The 12,531-nt window shown below is 51.6% G+C and overlaps 1 protein-coding gene across 1 annotated transcript in view; it reads right to left on the bottom strand.

Moving 5' to 3' along the window:
* ZBTB7C (zinc finger and BTB domain containing 7C) overlaps positions 1-12,531 on the bottom strand; it is a 70,567-nt gene that overhangs the window by 57,690 nt on the left and 346 nt on the right. The gene's annotated exons all lie outside the window — the stretch shown is intronic.

Here is a 12,531-nt window from a genome sequence, read left to right as displayed (position 1 = left end):
ACATCGGCTGCTCCAGGCTAAGGTGGTGGTCCTGGCTGTGGTGGGTCCCCAAGGCAGGGCAGCGGGGCTCCGATCCCATAGCAGACCTGCATGGACCAGACCTGCCCCCCATCAGCCACATTCACAACGGGGCGCGAGGGCACTTCCAAGTCATTTCAACACAAAGTCCGACCCGTTCAAACACCGAGCCACACCTACACAACCTACTCCTGGAGGCTGCTCGAGCTAGAAGGTTTGTGGGTGCGGTGAAAACCCACCAGAAAGCTCAGCGGAGGAGTGGGAACCGCAAGCTGGGGCAGCACCTTCCCTCGCCTGCCTCCAAACCCCATCAGGTGGTGACGGCAGTGCCTATTCCTCCACCGCCCCGAAGACAGCACGTGCTCCTGTTCGTGGTGGGGACAACGCGGTGGCCTGCTGGGTGGCACCTCGCTGTGACACCCCCTCACTCTGAGTGCTGGAGCAGGCGTTGTCCCGGGTGAAGGGTGGAGCAGCGATGGCTAAAACCAGGAGGAGGGAAGGAGAGAGGCAGGGGGGCCCTGCATGTCCATTCCCCCACATTAGCTTAACGAGCCTCATTAACGGGGAGGACTTTGTTCTTGAGCTGGGTGGGACGCAGAGGGGGGAGAGATGAGGGCTCCTTGACCCCCTCTGGGAAGGGAGGCGCTTGGGAAGAGCCCCGGGAGGACGACGGGCTCTGGGGGGTCTTGCAGCCTAAACCGGGTCAGGGTTGGGGTGACACTGATGAACTGGAGATATCTGGGATAAGGTGACCCAGTTGGTCTGTCTATCTAATCCCTTCAGACACCCTCTCCCTCCCCAGCACTCCGGGGCTGTAGGAGAAAAGAGGCACCAAACGACGAAGCGAGAGGTCAGAAAAGCAGGACCTGCTCCACCTCCAGTCCACCTTTCATTTCACCAGGAGACACTGTAGAGAAGGGGAGTTTATAAGCAGGGCTATCCAAAAGGAAGGCTGGCTTAAAAAACTGCAAAACCTCAGCAAACCTTGTTAACATCAACCTAACCAGCAGCTCTCGCCTTCAGACCGGGGAAACAAATGTCACAGGTTTATACACCAATTTATTTCTACCCATTTAACAAATCAGTATTTCCCTCCCATCCTCCTTCCCTGGAGCAGCAGCCACTGCAGCTCAGAGTTAGAGTTACTCCTAGTTCCCAAAGCCTTGGAGATATGCTTGACCTTCATTATTGCCCTGTTTTAATTTCCAGCCTCCCTTTGCCTACCCTCCCCTATGGAGCCCTGCCAGACTTTTTCGCTCCCTTGAGACCATCCTTGCTGCTATTTTGCTTGGGTTTTAATCATCTTCCACTTTGATTACTCCACTTCCCCCTTTTACAGCCTTCCTTGGTGCTATGCCATCTCACCAGCCTTTTTGGGAGTACCAAATGGACCAGCCAGATTACTCTTAGGAAATATCTGCTCTTTTCTTGGTTTCTTCCCTACCCTGGGAAGAACTTCAAAGCCGCTCTCCCCGCTGGCAGGATTCCTGGGAGCAAAGCTTCATGAACAAGGCCAGCAATGATCTGAAGAGACCAAGCAACCTGGCATTACGTTTTTAGGTCAAATCCAGGGTCCACCAATTGCCCAAAACAGCCCAACACCAACAGGCTGATGCACCAAACCCCAGCTGTGCCTCCAGGAAGGTGCTCCCTCAACCCCAACCAGCTCAAGGTTGTTTTAATCCCTGAATAAGGAGGTCTAATCCCCCTTCAAATTCTCATGCCTTCTGCTAATTTATAGCTCTTGTTTTCTTTCCATTCCCAAACTACATCCAAGCCTTATTTGAGTCTTAAGTTCCTGGCTTTGGAGGCATCCTGCGGCAGCAAGTTTTGCAGACCCAACCTGATGGGAGAGCATTTTCTCATGGACACGGCTGCTTCCTTAAACAGACCTTGTGTTACAAGATAGGGAGATCAAAAACATCCAACGTACTTTCCCTGGCTGCTCAGTAGGTTAGAGACGCTATTGTCCCCTTTTCTCTGCCTCTGCTTGGCTCTATGCCTCCTCCCCAGCTTTTTCCAGCCTCTCTCTCAGTGATTTTTTTCCTCTGGCTGGTAATTGCTCTCATTGCCCTTCGCTCACAGATGGTCCTCGGAGAGCTCACTATTGACGTGGTGCCAGCTCTCCTCAATCCCAGCTGCTAAACTGCATTAGGAGACCAGCTACCACTCAGCAGAGACCGCTTCTCCACTCCATCTGCCCTTTCATACCCGGGCCGTCGCTGGAAGAGGGTTTCCTCACCAGAGCTGCCACGGCTGGGCAACCTCTTGGTCCCATCACAGCAGCCGGGTCACCCTCCAGCCCCGCTGCCCCCCACTCAAAGCCTCCCAGGTCTATCTGGATCTCCCCACCCACCCTTCCTCCTTGACATCTCTTCCGCTGTGCAGCTGAGTCACTTCCCCCTCTCCAAACCCCTCCTTCAAGCTTTCCCATGCCCTTTGGCTTGTGAGAGCCTCTGCAGCCCCAGCCCAGCAAACCTGACCCACAGAGGGGTCCTCTCTGCTGATGGAGCAGCCCCTGGGCTGAAATTTTTTATGACGAGGGTGGTGAGACACTGGCACAGGTTGCCCAGAGAGGTGGGAGATGCCCCATCCCTGGAAACATTCCAGGTCAGGTTGGACGGGGCTCTGAGCAACCGGATCTGGTTGAAGATGTCCCTGCTCGTTGCAGGGGGGTTGGACTAGATGGCCTTTAAAGGTCCCTTCCAACCCAAACCATTGCAGGATTCCAGCCCCCGGGGTTCCAGCCCCGCTTCACGGGGATAACCCAGACTGCCACCCAGGCAAGAGGGATGCAAGCAAAAGGAAACAACAGGGAAAAAAGCACGGCAGACCAGACAGGAGGTGAAAGCAGCTCTTATTTTTCACCGGACCAAGTTGTTTTTGGAGGCACAAACACTAAGTTCATTCATGGAGCCGCTAAAAGTGCTGCGTTTTCAATGGAAACAATGAACTAGCAAGGATGAGCAGGAACAGGATAAATGACCTTTTTCCTGCCTCCCAAAGTGTCCTGTTTCTTTCCTAACCCAGCAGCCAACTGCTCGCTGAGCTTCACGGCACTCAGTCCCAACAACCTGGAGCCTCCAGGGAAGCCCAAGGGCTTGGAGAGGAGCTTCCCGCAGAGCCACCTCCTTCCCCGCGGCTCTGCACCCTTCCCACCCAAACCCATGGGAGCCGGGGGCTGGAGGGGACCCCACATGGCGCTGGAGATGTGAAGCTGGAGCATTGCCACCCAGCCCCATGACCAAAGCCAAGGCATCATGGAACGAAGCTGCATCAGGGGAAGTTCAGACAGGACATTAGAAAAAGGTTCTTCACTGAGAGGGTGGTCGGTCACTGGAACAGGGTCCCCAGGGAAGTGGTCACGGCACCAAGCCTGTCGGTTCACGGAGCGTCTGGACGATGCTCTTAGTCATATAGTTTAGTTTGAGGCAGTCCTGCAAGGAGCAGGGAGTTGGACTTGATGATCCTTATGGGTCCCTTCCAACTTGAGATATTCTGTGATTCTATGATCAGTGCCCCGCACACCAGCCCGGTGGGACCCAACTAAACCCATCCATCGTTGCCCAACGGCAAAAAAAAAAATCCCGGTTCGCAAGTGCTGCGAACCCAGTGCCTTTCACCAGTGTGCGATTTGGCTTCCGAGCGATACAAAGAGAGTGGTTTGACTTTCAGTTTCTGCTAGCTCAAAATCTATCAGAGGGATATGCTACCGTACGCTAACACAACGGATTAAAGCAGAGGATAAAATGCCATTCCATTATCTATTTATTAAAAGCACCACTTGAACTGCTTTTATTCAGCATACATCTCCTACTAAAGAGGCACTCCTTGACTGTGTAAATCAGTGAGCAATTGTGTTTTAACAGCCTTTGGAATGGCATTTCCCCACAGTTTTAGATGGACTATCAGACAGAAAACCTCTTCCAAAACTCACTTATCATAACAGGCATGAGCACAGAGCTCTTTACCGCGCCTCTACCACCGAGACAAATACAAAATGGGCTTGTAAAACTCACAAAGCATAGATCACTCCCACCTTTCACCCTGCTACATGAATATCCTTAATGACAGGTCAAAATAAATAATTTTGTTAGCAGAGGAGAACTATTCAGCTCCCACTGACGGATGGGACTTCTGGTAGGCGATGAAATGCAGGCTGCAGTTCCCAACCCACTGATGCTACCTGTTCTGTGGTAATCAGTTCCGGCAGAACCAGAAAGGAAGAAGCCACTTCAGATCTACCAGTTCCCTGGGCAAAAGGGGAAGAAATTATGCCGAATTTTCAGGAAAAGATTTCAGGTGTAAATATGACAATATCTGTGAACTGCAAAAGAAAAGGGAGGTTGTTGGATTGCCTCTGCTCCACCAGAATAAATTGGCTTTTGGTTGGTTGGAGATATTTTTCCATACCAAGAAACATTCCCATTTTTTCTGCTGCTTCTGGGAAAAAGCTATTCTAAATATTTTTACAAGGTGTTTTGATGAAGAAACCTGGATCAACAGTATTCATGAGCTGGTTATGTTTTAAATGAAAAACTGATGGAAGAGAAGCACAGCAAGCTTCACCCTGTGCTGTGGAAGTCAATGGAGGCTCTACTGTTGACATGAGCAAATGTCAGATCTGTTGAGAAGAGGGAAAAGGGATGTACCCACATGCACAGGGAGGGATGCCCATGGTCTGGAAACTATCTGAGTAGATAGATAGACACAGGGATGGATGGATGGATCCCTACCACTCTGCCGCCGTCAGAAGGACCTCCGCACACACTGTGGCAAACTCAACGCTGAGGCTGATGTCTTTGTTCCTTCCTTTCCAGTGGCCACCCGCTGCAGATAAACTGGAGCACCACCTTGCTGGAGAAAGCACAGGGCCCAGATGTGTCACCCATAAGGACACCCATCCTTGGCTGGCTGGTTGCCCAACCCGATGCACCCCAGGCTCCCGGCTGCCCTTACGTGAGTTAAATTTTGATGGGGTTGACAAACCTGAAAGATCATTTCAAACCACAATCGCTTCAAATTCAGCCTGCTTCAGCCTATGACCTTCTTGGCAGGATCTCTCTTCAGCGCGGCAGCCCCAAACAGGAGCTGACAGTCCTTCGAAACCTTTTGAACCAGGACTCGGGTCCCTTGGGTACTGCGGGGAGGATTTCTCTTAACGGCATGCAAGCTCCACGGCTCTGACAGCCCTGCTCTTGGGCTGCCTGGGAGGGGACCGGCATCCCGTTCCCTCCATTTGGCAATGTGAAAGGTCACCGGGGAAGGTGCACTTGTCACCAGGAATAAACCATTACATGGAAGTTGTGTCACATCTTTCTGGGAGGATGGAGCCAGCTGAAGTCAGTGAAAAAGCTCTCCTGACGCCGGTGGGGTTTGGATCTGTCCCGGAGCACCGGGCAGAAATGCAGAGCAGCAAGGAGTGAAACCTCTCCTACATGACATGGGTTATCAGCTGGCGTGGAGTGAGCCCCAGGAGACACCAAGGGCAGGTGTCCCTTCACACCGATGTGCCAACCAGTCCAGTCCGACTGTCTCCTTAACAGAAGTCACCCCATGACCATACAGCTTGGAAAGTGCCAGCTACCCAGTCAATCTGAATAAATCCCTTCCCTTTGCTTCCCCTGACAGCACATCTTATCCAGAGTTATTCTGAGACAAGAGCCACCAGCGGACCTGTGGGGACTGGGCTTTAGGGCTCCAGCTCAGGAGAGCGTGGATGACCCCCTGTGCTTCTGAGATGTTAAAGCTTCCCAGAGGAATCTCATAGTTTTCCACATTTTACTACCTTTATATATCAGGGTGACATTAGAGGAGATTTCATTTCCCTCCGCAACGGGTAGCAAACCAGAAACAGGACTACAGCAAAGGTGACACGCACAGAAGAGAAGCAAACATCATCTGATCTTCTGGGAGGAAGAAACCAGGGCCAGCCAGCAGCAACCCCTGCCTGCTTACCTGGCTCAGCGATGTCCTAGGAACCCAAGCATGGACCAGAGACCCCCTGCACGAGGTGTCCCGCAGAGGAAAAGATCACGTCCTGCCACGCTCCGCTTGAAGACCAGGAGAGAGCAGCACAGCCCAGCGCAGGACTGGGAGCAAAAAGCACCACGAGCCCAACAGCCACCAGTTTTGTGTAGCTTCACCTCAAGAGGAGACCCAGACCAACCTCTTCCTCCCAGCTTTGCTGCTGCACACGTTTCAGGGTAAGTCCTTGCCCAAGCTCAAGGCTAAGAGGTTGTCCAGGGGGTCACCAAGCCAGATGGAGCTGCCCTTGGCACCGCTGCATTGGCACGGGAGACCAGCAAGACCAAATTCTCAGCTCGCAGCAGCGGGCAGGCAGGGAAAGGCTGCCTACACCAAGGCTGACGCAGGCAGGGCTGTCACCGTACAAAGGGCTGGCGAGCCCGCGTCCGGCTCCTCTCGGCCCTGTGCTTAAATGTAGGTCAAGCCACAAGGTGACAGTTAGTGCGAGCAGAGCCATCTCTGCCCACCAAGGTGCTTCAGCACTCTATCAAAAACTAAAGTCAAGCAATAAAAATTAAAAGAGAAGTAATACGGATCATAAAACCCAAGCACAAGACTAAAAAGTCCCCGGACGCTGACGTATCATTAAGGCAGCGCATGAACCTCCCCTTGCAGTGCTACCAAATCCCTTTTCCACGGGAAATCATCCTGGTTTCTGATTGCCACGGTGCCAAAGGCAGGCCAGGCTTTTGTCACCTGGCTCTCTGGTGTTAGGGAAAAAGGTGGTGGAAAGGCTGGGAACTGGTGTGTCGAGCCCTGTACGCTCCTTTTTGTGCCTCAACTCCCAGCTGGGCTTTGTGGCTGAGACCATCAGCATCCTGAGCCAGCGACTGAGCACACCCTGTTCATGAAGAATGCAGTGGAGAAATGCCAAATAGAATCATAGATTCATCGAATGGTTTGGGCTGGAAGGGACCTTTGAAGGCCATCTAGTCCAACCCCCCTGCAATGAGCAGGGACATCTTCAACCACATCAGGTTGCTCAGAGCCCCGTCCAACCTGACCTGGAAGGTTTCCAGGGATGGGGCATCTACCACCTCTCTGATAACTCTGTTAACTGAAATAACTAGGCCCAGCCTAACAGCATTGCTGGGCTAAGCTCTGATGAAAGAAAACACCATCTTCTTAAAAACTCTCCATCCCCCAGCCTTGCAGTGACCGACAACTCAAAGACATCCTCCCCCATCCCAATACCCTGCCGTCCTCCCGCCCCAGAAGTTCCCACTGAAACAGCAGCCCCAGCACTAGGAGTTTAATGGTGGGGAGATCGGTTTTGATTCATTTGGACGCAAAGCTGAGTTTTTAACCACCCCTGGGGCCGGTGGGAGATTCGCTGCCTCCCTACTGCCCATCATCCCCATCCCTGTCCGGCTCCGGTGACCCACTACAATCCCCTTCTTCTTGTAAATATTGCCTGAGCACTCCTGCCTGCCCTCCTGGCCTCAATTAATTGTGGCCTGGGGGAGAAGCAGGTAAGAGAGCGCTCAAATTTAACTGATCTTTGCAGATGGTAAAAATGGAGCTTGATGTGACAAGCACGGGCAGTGGGGATGGGGACAGGCAGGGAGGAGAGGAGACCAAAGCCCTTCTTGCCTGAACATCCTCATGCATGCCTGGCTGTCCTCATCTCCCAGCACTCTGTGGGATTTGGAGACATCTGGCATGCCACGGGGTTTGATTCTCGGGAGAAAACACTGCTCCGGAGCAGGTTACGCCTGCAAGCAAAACCTCACCTCCGCTGAATCCCACACTCCCAGAGCCATCGGTCCAATCCCACCAGTCCCAACGGGGTGGACCTCCCCCTCAGCCACTCTCAGGCCCGACCCCACGTCTCACGATACAAGGCAGAAGTTGAGCCCACCGAAGCTCTGCAGCTCCCGAGTCCCACGGGAGCCTTGTTGGCTGTGGAGACCACTGCATGAAGAACCACTGCATCTAAGAAACCAAGTGATGGCAAGAAGCAGCTCAGGCTCCAAACGGTGTCTTCAGCATCCCTGGTGACACTAGAAACATAACTGGTACCTTCAGCATGGTACCAAGCTCCCAGCTCCTGCTGCAAGGAGCAACAGGTCATCAACAGACCTGTCCCTCACCAACTGCCTCTGCCCGAAGGTCATTTTGCTGGAACAAAAGCAAAGGCCACACAAATAGGTTGGTTGGGTTTTTTTTTTTTTCCTAAGACATCACTAAACTCCACGAGAAGGTAGTGCCTCAGCATCCTGCAAGCGTCCTGCAAGCAACGCTTTCAACACGAAGGAACAAAAGGCTGCGGTGGGGAGGGGAACGGTGGGAAACCTTACGGGCTCCCGAGCTTCATTTGAGACCTGGTGTTTGCGGCATGGGCTGCATTTCATCTTTTCATGAGTAACTCTTAACAGGAAACATTACAAAAAAGGGGGCATTTCAAGGCAGAAAAGTTGGTCTCCAAATGTAATTTTTTTTTTAAAAAACTCTTTTGTTAGCAACTCTTCTGGGGAGCGAATCCAGCAGAGGCAATGCAGTGCAACGTGCACTCCTAAATTAGTTTCCCGGCACTTGGGATGCTTTATTATTCATTTCCTCCAAATATTAGGTAATGCCTTTCGCCCCTTTCAAAGTCTGTACGAGGGGTCTTTGAAGCATTGTGGGACTTGAAAGTTGCGGGTCTAAAGAAGCATTTCTTTTAAGTTTTTTCTTTTATCAAGCATATTCTGTTCTGTTCGCTATAATGCACACAATGGCATGAGAGTCTTGACCTGCTTCATGTCTGATGGGTTGAAATCTCAGATGCATAGGATAAAACAGCCATTCCTAGCAATACAGCTTAAACACTTATGGCTCTATTCAGGCAAATATTACCCAGGGGTCTGCCACGCCACTGAAAAGCTGCAAGAAATTGGCTCCGTAGATGGCTGACCAATTCAGCAGTCAGAAACGACCCCGCTACATTAACTCCCCTTTTCATTTCACCCTGGGCGAGCCGGGGTCTGGAGGTAACCGCAGCAGGAGGCGAGAGCCAGTCGAAGCCAGATTCGTTTTCTTTATATAAAGTATTTTTTTAATGTGTGTGTGTGACCATGAATGTCATTATGCGGATCTACAAAAGAGGGAAAGTAATGACATTAGGGCACAGGCACAGAAGTCAGTGAGGTTTTTGTCTTACGGTTACATGGGAGCGCTGTCACATCTTCCGGAGAAGCAAAATTTGTAGCCTTTAAGACACTGCAAAGGTCTCTGCCTTCGCTGAAGGTATGTGGACTTTGGTGGGTCACTTTACACCATCCAGCATCGGTCTCCTCCACATGTTAATCAGAATTAACAGCTCTTGTTCCATAATAATTCACCCTTCTTTTTTTTTTTTCTGTTTACACTGCAAGCTGGCTAATTTAGAGATGGTCCCCGCCCAATAATACACAGGATCCAGGACAAAGATGTAAAGTGAAACTTATCCTTGCAAAAGCAAACACATTTCGGTACAAAATGAAATGGTTTTGTCCTTTAGACAATTGCACTGACATGTTTCTACAAAACTACCAGGCTGCTATTTTAGGATATTAATCTCCTCTTATCAATCTCCTCTTGACAGGTTAGAACTAGGAACAATTTTTTAAAGGGCGATCTTGAAATGCAGGGGTAAAATTCAATGTAAGGGCTGAACCCTAAATGGGTTGAAGCTGCTTGAATTTGCCTTGCGTGTCTTATAACCTAGGAGCAAAGGACATCTCTAGGACAAGTCCAAAAAGGAGCGTTCAGACTATACGGGGAGATGTTTGTGAGAGACGGGTCCTTTTTTTATGACTCCCTTTGCCTGCCCCAGTGCTATGCCCTGGTATGCCTGCAATCCCAGCCTGTCAGCCGAAGACATACGTCAGAGTCTTGATAACCGCAACGTTTCATGGGGAAGACTATATTTTAGCCTGTATAAAAAGGAAGAAACTGATTTTGCATGAGCAAAACCTAGATATGTCTCTCCTGACATTGGCAAAACATCCAGCAGCAGCTCCGGAGCCTGTAAAGATGGGGACACATGCGACTGCAACCTCCGGCTCTGGTGTGTGTGATTCCAGCAGGATTTGCTCTAAAAGCAAATCCGATCCATAGGGATGCGATCCCCCATCCCACCCGCCTCCTCCAGGATGCTGCAGAGCCGGGGAGGTGAGCACGAGCCTGATTTCCAGAGGCGCTGAGCATCTCTCCCATCGCTGGTACGGAGGTGGCAGCACCAGGTACCAAAAATAATATGAGAAAGTCTCAGCTCAGGCATCACTCACCTGGTTAGGAGGCTTTTTAGGAGCCGCCTTAAGTATCCTTATTAAAATACCATCGAGACAGCCGGGGTTTTTGCCCTGCGTGTGAGTGGTGCAGTGCTGGTCTGCCGGAGCAGAGTTGACAGGTCATTATTTTGTGTCCTACAAATTCCACGAACCGATAAGGAATCTCCCAACAATGTGATGGTTTATCAGTTTGTAGGTTGGAAAAGGAAATTCTTTCCATCGAGATAACGATTCTATTCCTTTGTGGCAAATGAGAGTTTTTGCTTGGGGACTCTGGCAGAAGCGGAGCCAGGACACGGAGGGGACCCATCGCTCACGAGCCAACAGAAGGATGCTGTTGCAGCCGATGGGAGCGTCTGCACAAATTACAAGGAGCCCGAAACGGCTCCTTTGAGAGAGAGAGAAAGAAAAAAGAAGCAAAACTGCAGGAGAAACTAAATCTATTTGTAAACCCCAGGCAGAGTCAACACGAGGCAGCTGGCGCAGGAGTGCAGAGATGATAATGGAGCCTGATGGATAGTTCACAGGATTATTAGATACCCTCCAACTCAAATATGCTGAGGAGCCAATTATTTAATGCTAAGGACAGTGCAAACAAATGTTTAATAAGCTGAAGCACTCCAGGATTGTAGGAGCTCAAGGGACCAAACCTCCGCTGGTGTAAATCAGGAAAGGCAGCATTACAAAATACCCGGTGCTTCAGACACCCGCCGGCCCCCACGGTTATCGCCTTCTCTGCCAGGCGTGCAGGGGCCGGGGTGCTCGGAGGGGAAACGCAGCTGGATTTTGGGAACAGATGGGTGCCAGGGCTCCCTGGGGCGGGGCATGGTCCAACACCTCCGGGCTGGCACCCAGCTCTGCGGCCGGTGGCCTTCCAGGCTGCCTTGTTTACAGGCGAGGGGGTTGCTGCTCCGGGGAAGATAGGCTGGGTTTATTTTCTAGCTGATTGCAGAGAGGCAGCAGGGAGGGACTGGGAGGTGTGGGAGCCAGAGAGGAGTTTGGTCTCTGCTCCGGGCCCTGATTAGCGCCTGTTTTGGAGTCAGCGATGATCCCTGGGAACAAAGCATCGCTTCTCAGGCGCTTCTGCTCGGAGGGGTGCGGGGGGGGAAGCTGGGTCTCAGCACCCTCCCTGCTGGCCTTACTGGGAGGTGAGTGACCCTGGAGACACACCGTCCCCTCATCTGGGCTCCTCTTGGAGCCAGAGGAGAGGGACAGACTTCTAGCTCATCCTAGGGTGGATGCTCAAACTAGATCAGATCTAACACGGGCTAAAAACGCCCTCACTCACTATAAAGGGCCTCTACGTTATTAAATGTCTGAAGAAGAGTCCTTCCTGAAGCCCCTTCTCATCTCTGCCTGGGTCACTTTCTCCCTTCATCTAAGCTCATACCTATACTATAAGGAGCTGAGGTGAGTCTTAAAATCCACATCTCCCCACGATCCACCCACCACCACTACTGCTCCTGCACGTCCATGTAGTCCAGGCTACAGCACAGACCGCAGAAGAAATATTTTACGACGAGGGTGGTGAGACGCTGGCACAGGTTGCCCAGAGAGGTGGGAGATGCCCCATCCCTGGAAACATTCCAGGTCAGGTTGGACGGGGCTCTGAGCAACCTGATGTGGTTGAAGATGTCCCTGCTCATTGCAGGGGGGTTGGACTAGATGGCCTTTAAAGGTCCCTTCCTACCCAAACTGTTCTGTCATTCTATGATTCTGTGACAACCCAGCACGCAGCTGAGGTGCTCCTCAGCATCCATAACACATGTGCAGCATGGGACCCAGGGGAGACGGGGGGGGGATTCAGTCCCTGATGGATGGGGACCCATAGGGACTCACAGCACAGCTCTACTAAGGGTTTGGCCAGTGCAAACCAGGCAGTTATTCATGAGAAGATGGTGTAAAAAGACCGGCCTCCCACCTGGTGCAACGCAAGATAACTCAGTTCAGCAACATCAACTCAGGATCTGGCTCTGGCATATCCAAACCAGCTTAGACGATAAAAAAAGGACGCTCCTTTCTTCCTATTCAAGACCTCTAGGCAAACACCCAAGCCACAGCCTCCTGCGTGACAGCTGCAGAAAACAGGTCTGGAGGGGACCTTGAAATGTCACCCAGATCGCAGCCCCGTGACTGGGTCTGCAACGGGGCCAAGCACAACAACAGCCAAAAGCACTCCAAGCATTAACAAATATTGTTGCTCAGTGCACTCCCGTGCAGCTGCTAGCATATC

This window comes from Gavia stellata, chromosome Z (assembly GCF_030936135.1).
Source record: "Gavia stellata isolate bGavSte3 chromosome Z, bGavSte3.hap2, whole genome shotgun sequence".
In the NCBI taxonomy this organism is placed as follows: domain Eukaryota; kingdom Metazoa; phylum Chordata; class Aves; order Gaviiformes; family Gaviidae; genus Gavia; species Gavia stellata.
This window is presented reverse-complemented; position numbering and strand designations above follow the sequence as displayed.